The sequence below is a fragment of the Artibeus jamaicensis genome, unplaced genomic scaffold (genome assembly GCF_021234435.1).
Source record: "Artibeus jamaicensis isolate MK-2021 breed Jamaican fruit bat unplaced genomic scaffold, CSHL_Jam_final contig_465, whole genome shotgun sequence".
Lineage (NCBI taxonomy): Eukaryota > Metazoa > Chordata > Mammalia > Chiroptera > Phyllostomidae > Artibeus > Artibeus jamaicensis.
The window spans coordinates 42,742,392-42,749,462 of record NW_026521843.1 but is presented as its reverse complement, the minus strand read 5'-3'; positions in this window follow the sequence as shown (position 1 = coordinate 42,749,462).

Genomic DNA, 7,071 nt, shown 5'->3' with positions numbered 1-7,071 from the left:
GTCCCCAAACTCCCACCTCATTAGCTTTTCTTTTTCTTTTTTCTTAGTGGAAATGTATAATTTTGTTTTATTTTTAAAATATATTTTATTGATTATACTATTACAGTTGTCCCATTTTTTATTCCCCTTTATTCTGCCCCACCTTGCACACCCCCTCCCACCAGCATTACCCCCCTTAGTTCATGTCCATGGGTAATACACATAAGTTCTTTGGCTTCTCCATTTCCCATACTACTCTTAACCTCCCCCTGTATACTTTGTACCTACCCTTTATGCTTCTTATTCCCTGTACCTTTTCTCTCATTCTCCTCCCTCCCCTTCCCTGCTAATAACTCTCTATGTCATGTCCATTTCTCTCATTCTGTTCCTGTTCTAGTTGTTTACTTACCATTTTTGTTTTTGTTTTTAGTTCAGTTGTTGACAGTTGTGAGTTTGTTGTCATTTTACTGTTAATATTTTTATCATCTTTTTCTCTTGTAAGTCCCTTTAACATTCATATAATAAGGTCCTGTTGACCATGAACTCCTTTAACTTGACCTTATCTGGGAAGCACTTTATCTGCCTTTCCATTCTAAATGAAGGAAGGGCAGTAAATAATAACTTCCATTCTATAGCTTTCCTAAATAGAATAATCTGGGATGTAGGTCCTTGTGTTTCATGACTTTGAACACTTCTTTCCAGCCCCTTCTTGCCTGCAAGATTTCTTTGGAAAAATCAGCTGATGGTCTTATGGGCACTCCTTTGTAGGTAGCTGTCTCCTTTTCTCTTGCTGCTTTTAAGATTTTCCCCTTATCTTTCATCTTGGCTAATGTAATGATGATGTGCTTTGGTGTATGCTTCCTTGGGTCCAAATTTTTTGACTCTTGAGCTTTCTGGATATCCTGGAAGTCTATTTCCCTTGCCAGATTGGGAAGTTCTCCATTATTTGTTAAAATAAGTTTTAAATTTCTTGCTCTTCCTCTTCTCCTTCTGTCACCCCTACAATTTGGATGTTGGCAGGTTTAAAGTTGTCCTGGAGGCTCCTAAGCCTCTCCTCATTTTTTTGAATTCTTGTTTCTGCATTCTGTTCTGGTTGAATGTTCCCTTCTTCCTTCTGCTCCAAATCACTGATTGGAGTCCTGATTTCTTTCTCATCATTGTTGGTTCCCTGTATGTTTTCCTTTATTTCATTTTGCAAAGCCTTCACTTCTTCCTCTATTTTGTGACCATACTCAACCATTTCTGTGAGCATCCTGATTACCAGTGTTTTGAATTCTGCATCTGACAAGTTGGCTATATCTTCGTCACTTAGTTGTATTTTTGGAGTTTTGATCTATTCTTTCATTTGGGCCATATTTTTTTTTTGTTTCAGCTTGCCCGTTATGTAGTAAGGGGTGGAGCCTTAGGTATTTGCCAGAATGGGGCAACCCAGGTTGCTGTGTTGTGGGGGCTGTATGTGGGGGAGATGTCAGAGGGGGAACAATGCTGCTCTGCTTGGTTCTCGCCTTGCTTTCAGTCACTTCCTCTACTACCCACAAGCAAATTGGGCCTCCCTGGTGCTGATTCCTGGGTGGGTGGGTTTGCGTACATTCTAAGGCCTTGTGGGTCTCTCCAACAAACTCTCCCATGAGGCTGGGAGTTTCTCCTACCACCACAACCCCTGTAGGTTTTTACAGTCAGAGGTTTCGAGGCCCTCTTTCCCTGCATTGGAACCCTGGGTTGTGCAGTTGGTCTTGCTCCCCAGTTGTTCCTCCCAGATTATACTGCAAATGTGGGACCAACCGCTCCACCAGCTTCTACCTTGCCCACACTGGTCCTCCAGCCTTCATCCTGCCTTGAGTCCTTACTGCCCTGGCTGCCTGTCTCTGCCCCTCCTACCAGTCTGGATGAATGTTTTTTCTTAAACTCCTTGGTTGTCTGACTTCCATATAGTTCAATTTTCTGACAGATCTGGTTTTTCTTTCTTTTTTAAAAAATTTGTTGCTGTCCTTCTTTTGGTTGTCAGGGGAGGCAAAGTGTATCTACCTGCACCTCCATCTTGGCCAAAGTCTAGAAGCCACTTGATGTCAGGGACAACTTTTATACATCATGTTCTGGAAACAAAAATCCTTGATTACTCTAACCTAGAGCCACAGTATGCTCCAGATGGTGGGAATACAAAGGGCTGGTAGAGAGAGGGTTATTTCTCATTTTATTTTATAACTGGAAAAACTAAGAGAAGTCACTTATTGAAGTCTTAGTGCTTTTTAAAAATATATATATTTTATTGATTATGCTATTACAGTTTCCAATATTTCCACCTTTGTTCCCCTCCACCCAGCACCTCCCACTCCCTCAGGTAATCCCACACCATTTTTCATATGCATGGGTCATGTGTCTAATTTTTTGGCTACTCCATATCCTTTGCTGTACTTTATATTCCTGTGGCTATTCTGTAACTACTTATTTTTACTTCTTAATCCACTCACTTCTTCACCCATTCCCCCACACCTGCCTCCCATCTGATGACCATCAAAATGCTCTCCATATCCATGATTCTGTCTCTGTTCACTTGTTTGCTTAGTTTGCTTTTTAGATTCAATTGTTGATAGATATGTATTTATTGCCATTTTATTGTTCATAGTTTTGATCTTTTTTTTCTTAAATAAGCCTCTTTAACATTTTATATAACAGTTTGGTGATGATCAACTCATTTAGTTTTTTCTTGTCTGGGAAGCTCTTTATCTGCTCTTTGATTCTAAATGATAGCTTTGCTGGGTGGAGCAATCTTGGCTGTAGGTCCCCGCTTTTCATGACTTTGATTATTTCTTGCCAATCCCTTCTAGCCTACAAAGTTTCTTTGAAAAATCAGTTGACAGTCTCATTGGAAGTCCCACGTAGGTAACTAAGTGCTTTTCTCTTGCTGCTTTTTTGATTCTCTTTTTATCTTTGGCATTTTAATTATAATGTGTTCTTGGAGTGGGCTTCTTTGCATCCATCTTGTTTGAGACTCTCTATGCTCCAGGACTTGCCTGTCCCTTTCCTTTGCCAAATTAGCAAAGTTTTCTTTCACTATTTTTTCAGATAGATTTCCAACTTCTTACTCTTTCTCTTCTCCTTCTGTTACCCCTATGAATGTTAGACCTCTTGAAGTTGTCTCAGAGGCTGTTTATATTATCTTCATTTTTTTGGATTCTTTTTTCTTGTTGTTCTGATAGTTAGTTTTTTTGCTTCTGTATGTTCCAAATCATTGATTTGATTCTCAGCTTCATCTACTCTGCTGTTGTTTCCTTCTAAATTGTTCTTTATTTCAGTTCGTTTATCCTTCATTTCTAACTGCATCTTTTTTATGCTCTTGAAATATTTGCTAAGTTCCTTGAGCATCCTTATAAAGTGTTTTGAAGTCTGCATTTGTTAGATTGCTTATCTCCATTTGATTTAGTTCTTTTTCTGGAGCTTCGATCTGTTCTTTCACTTGGGCCATGTTTCTTTGTCTCTTCATTTTGGCAGCCTCCTTGTGGGTTTTTTTTTTGTTTTTTGTTTTTTGTTTTTTTATGTGTAGGTAAAGCTGCTATGACTTCCTGTCTTGGTAGCATTCACTAGTGTAGTAGGTGTCCTGTAGGGTCCACTGTCACAGCCTTCCCTATCACTGAAGCTAGGTACTCAAGGTGTATCCTTCATCTTGTAGTTGATCCTTGATTGCTGTTGGAAGGTCAAGGGAGGTATTTACCCAGGCCAGTCAGCTACAAGGACAGGCTGTGACCACTGACCACCAAGCTCTGCCATTTGTGGAGGGTCAGCTGTGCAGGGGTAGGGTGGTGGTGCTCCAATGTGGTCTGTAGCTGTCCACTGGGTGTGAAGGCTCTGAGGTTTCCTGGGTGGTGGAGGCCAAGGTCAGCCCTCATCTGTATTCTGCCTTGGGCCACTCTGCATAAGCTATAAAGTAATTCGAGATAGCAGCTACTTGTATTGGTCTTGGAGCTTCCCAGGTGAAGCCAAGCTGTGAACCTAGGCTTGTTGCTGCTATTGCTGGGCCTGAGGCCACTTAGAAAGAAGTACAGGGGCTGGAGGTTCACTGAGGTCAGTTGTTGCTTGAGAGGATTTAGGAAGTTGTGAAGAATGAGCCAAGATCAGCCATTCCTAAGGAAAAGCCACTGTTAACAGCTTGTGTAGGCCTATAAGTTGGGTGAGATATAGTCTCACCAGAGATCGCCAGGGCAGTGGCAAATAGTGTTAGCCAGGTAGATGAAATCTCAGATATGGCACCTACCTGCCAGTTCTGTGGCTCTGTGGGAGAGAAGTGTTCAGGAAAGGGACAGTGGCTTCTGCCTACCTTTCTGTCTGCGAAAAAGCTGTCCTCCAGCTCTCACCTTGATGCTAGATACTTAAGTTCCTGCCTGTATGGCACTGGTGCCTTTTAAGCTGCTACCCCCATGCTAGAGCTCAGAGGGAATGAGTCTGTGTAAGTCTGTGTGAATGTTCTTTAAGGGGAACTGCTTGGGACTCCAGAAGTTTCTTCCACTGACTAAATTCCTGCTGTCTTTGCAACCAGAAGTTATGGAGATTTATCTTCCTGGCACTGGAACCCTGGGCTGGGGCAGGGGTCTGGTGCAAGGGTCTGGTGCAAGGGTCTGGTGCAAGGGTCTGGTGCAGGGCTGGGACTCCTTGCTCCTGAGATATTCCTCCTGAATTTTTATCAACCACTTGTGGGTATAGGATCAGCCTGTTCTGCATGTCTGCCCCTCTTACTAGTCTGGATGGATGTGGTTTCTTTAATTCTGTAGTTTTCAGACTTTCATTCAACTTGATTTCTGGTGTTTCTGAGTGATGGCTGTTCTATAATTTAGTTGTAATTTCAATGTGGTTGTGTGAGGAAGCAAGCTGTGTTTACCTATGACACCACCTTGACCAGAAACATCTTTCTATGTATAGTGCTTTTGGAACCATAATCTGTACTCACTTTCTCTTTAGGCAGAAAACTATATTGAATAAAATTAAGGAAGCCTTGCTTTCTTCCTAGTTTCTAGTCTACTCTAATCTGAAAGCCACAATTGCTATGGAGCCTTCTCCTCTTGCTCCCTGCCTTTTTAAATTCTGGCCTGGCATTGGGAATGACACTTCATTCCTTTCTGGCTTTAATTGACTGAAATACTTAATTTACTAAAATTACTTAATAAGCTAGGATTCAGAAGATAACCATCTCAATATTGCTGCCATCAAAGCTACTAGATACCATTTTATGAATAATTATGTTCTTCTATTGTTATACTTTTCAGAGTTCTCTCAATGTGTAGTGAAACAAATTGGTCAGACCAAGGCATACAGAATTCAGACTCACTGTAGGAAGCTTGACTTTCTCTTATATACTAAAGTAAATAATTAAGTTGCAATTACTTTATAAAAATAAATATAAGGAGCAATGAAAAGAAAGCAGCTTATATCCTAAAGAGAAATTAATTTACAATCACATTTTTCTATGTATAGTTTTTTCAGTTTTGCTTCCCCTGTAGGAAGTCTGCTGTATGGTTGTCCCCCTTTGACTCCATAGATTGCAAAGCCCAGAAAAAATCCAATGATTATAGGAACTTTCCATGTGGTGAGATTTTTAGATCCCCCTTTTCCGTACCCACCCCAACCTCCTGCACAACTATTTTCGCCATCTGTCTATCACAGTGCCTGAAATTCCACCATTAAATATAGCCCTTCACATTAAATATGTGACATTGTGATAAATATTCACATTAAATATGTGAATTATTTTAAAATTCACAATTACTTCATTGAACATTCCTATAAACCTAATACAACTATCTGTATTGTTTTAACTATCTCTGATTTTTCAAATGCCTCTGAAGATATTTTTGATCATACAGACAACCTATTTAGTCCTGGTTGTTCATTTGATATTGTTTAATATATCCATATACCAATACAAGATATATATTTATCATATTATTTTTTGTCAATATGCTCTATTTTGAGAATTTATAAAGAATAAAGAATTTGAATTGTTTCAGGTTTTGTTTTCATAAATATTACTTCCTTAAACATTACTGTACACATCAGCTCAAATCTGACTTTTTAAGATAATTTTCTTAAATAACCTTAAATTTCCCAAACTAGAAATCTTGGGTCAGAGAATGGCAATACTTTAACATGTCACTTAATATTTTTAACATGGTTAAACCTATCCCACTGAAAGTCTGTATAAATTTGGAGTGCTACCAACAACATGAATGTCAGTCTCTCTACACTGTAGGTTGATTACTATCATTTTAGTTTAAAAAATATGTACATAATGTTAATGTATTACCTAGAACTCATAATTGTTGATTTTATATTTATTTTTTCCCTGAACAAGTAATGAATTTTCAACTGCTGTTTATTTATAGCCCTTTTATCTGAAAAGTCTAGAGTCTGGATATTTATCTTATAGCTTCACATGAAAATCACACAGTAAGAAAGTGACAGAGATTTTAGTTTAGGTTTGTTTGACCTCGTCATTCTACCATAAAGAGTGGGGATTAGACGGGAGGGCTGTGGCGGAGCTGGTCATGAATATAGAAATATTCTTTGTATATTTTATAAATTAAATTATTTCTAATATTATGTTAGGTTCACTGTAAAACATATAGATACAGAAAAGTATATGTATATAATTATAATGTGAGCTCTGGTTACGAAATAACATTGCTAATATCTTAGAAGCTCTGTGTGTCCTGTACTTTTCCCCAGAAGTAACCTACTCCCTGTCTTTTGTGATTTTTTTCTCTGCTTCTCTTTATAAATTTACCCTTTATGTATGCTTCCCTAAATTACATATTGATTGGGTTTTATCTGTTTTCAAACATCAGGCAAATAGAATCATACTGTCTGTATTCTTTATGACTTGCTTCTTTTCTCAACATTATGTTTATTAGATTCACCTACATTGACACATGTAGCTGTAGTTTTGACTTTTCTTTCTTAGTGTACTAATTATACATATACAGCATACTTATACATATGCTGTGTAACAAATCACCACAAGTTTGGTGGCTTAAACCATCACACATTCATTATCTCACATTTTTCATAGTGTCAAGAGTCCAGGTGGGCCGTAACTGGATCTTC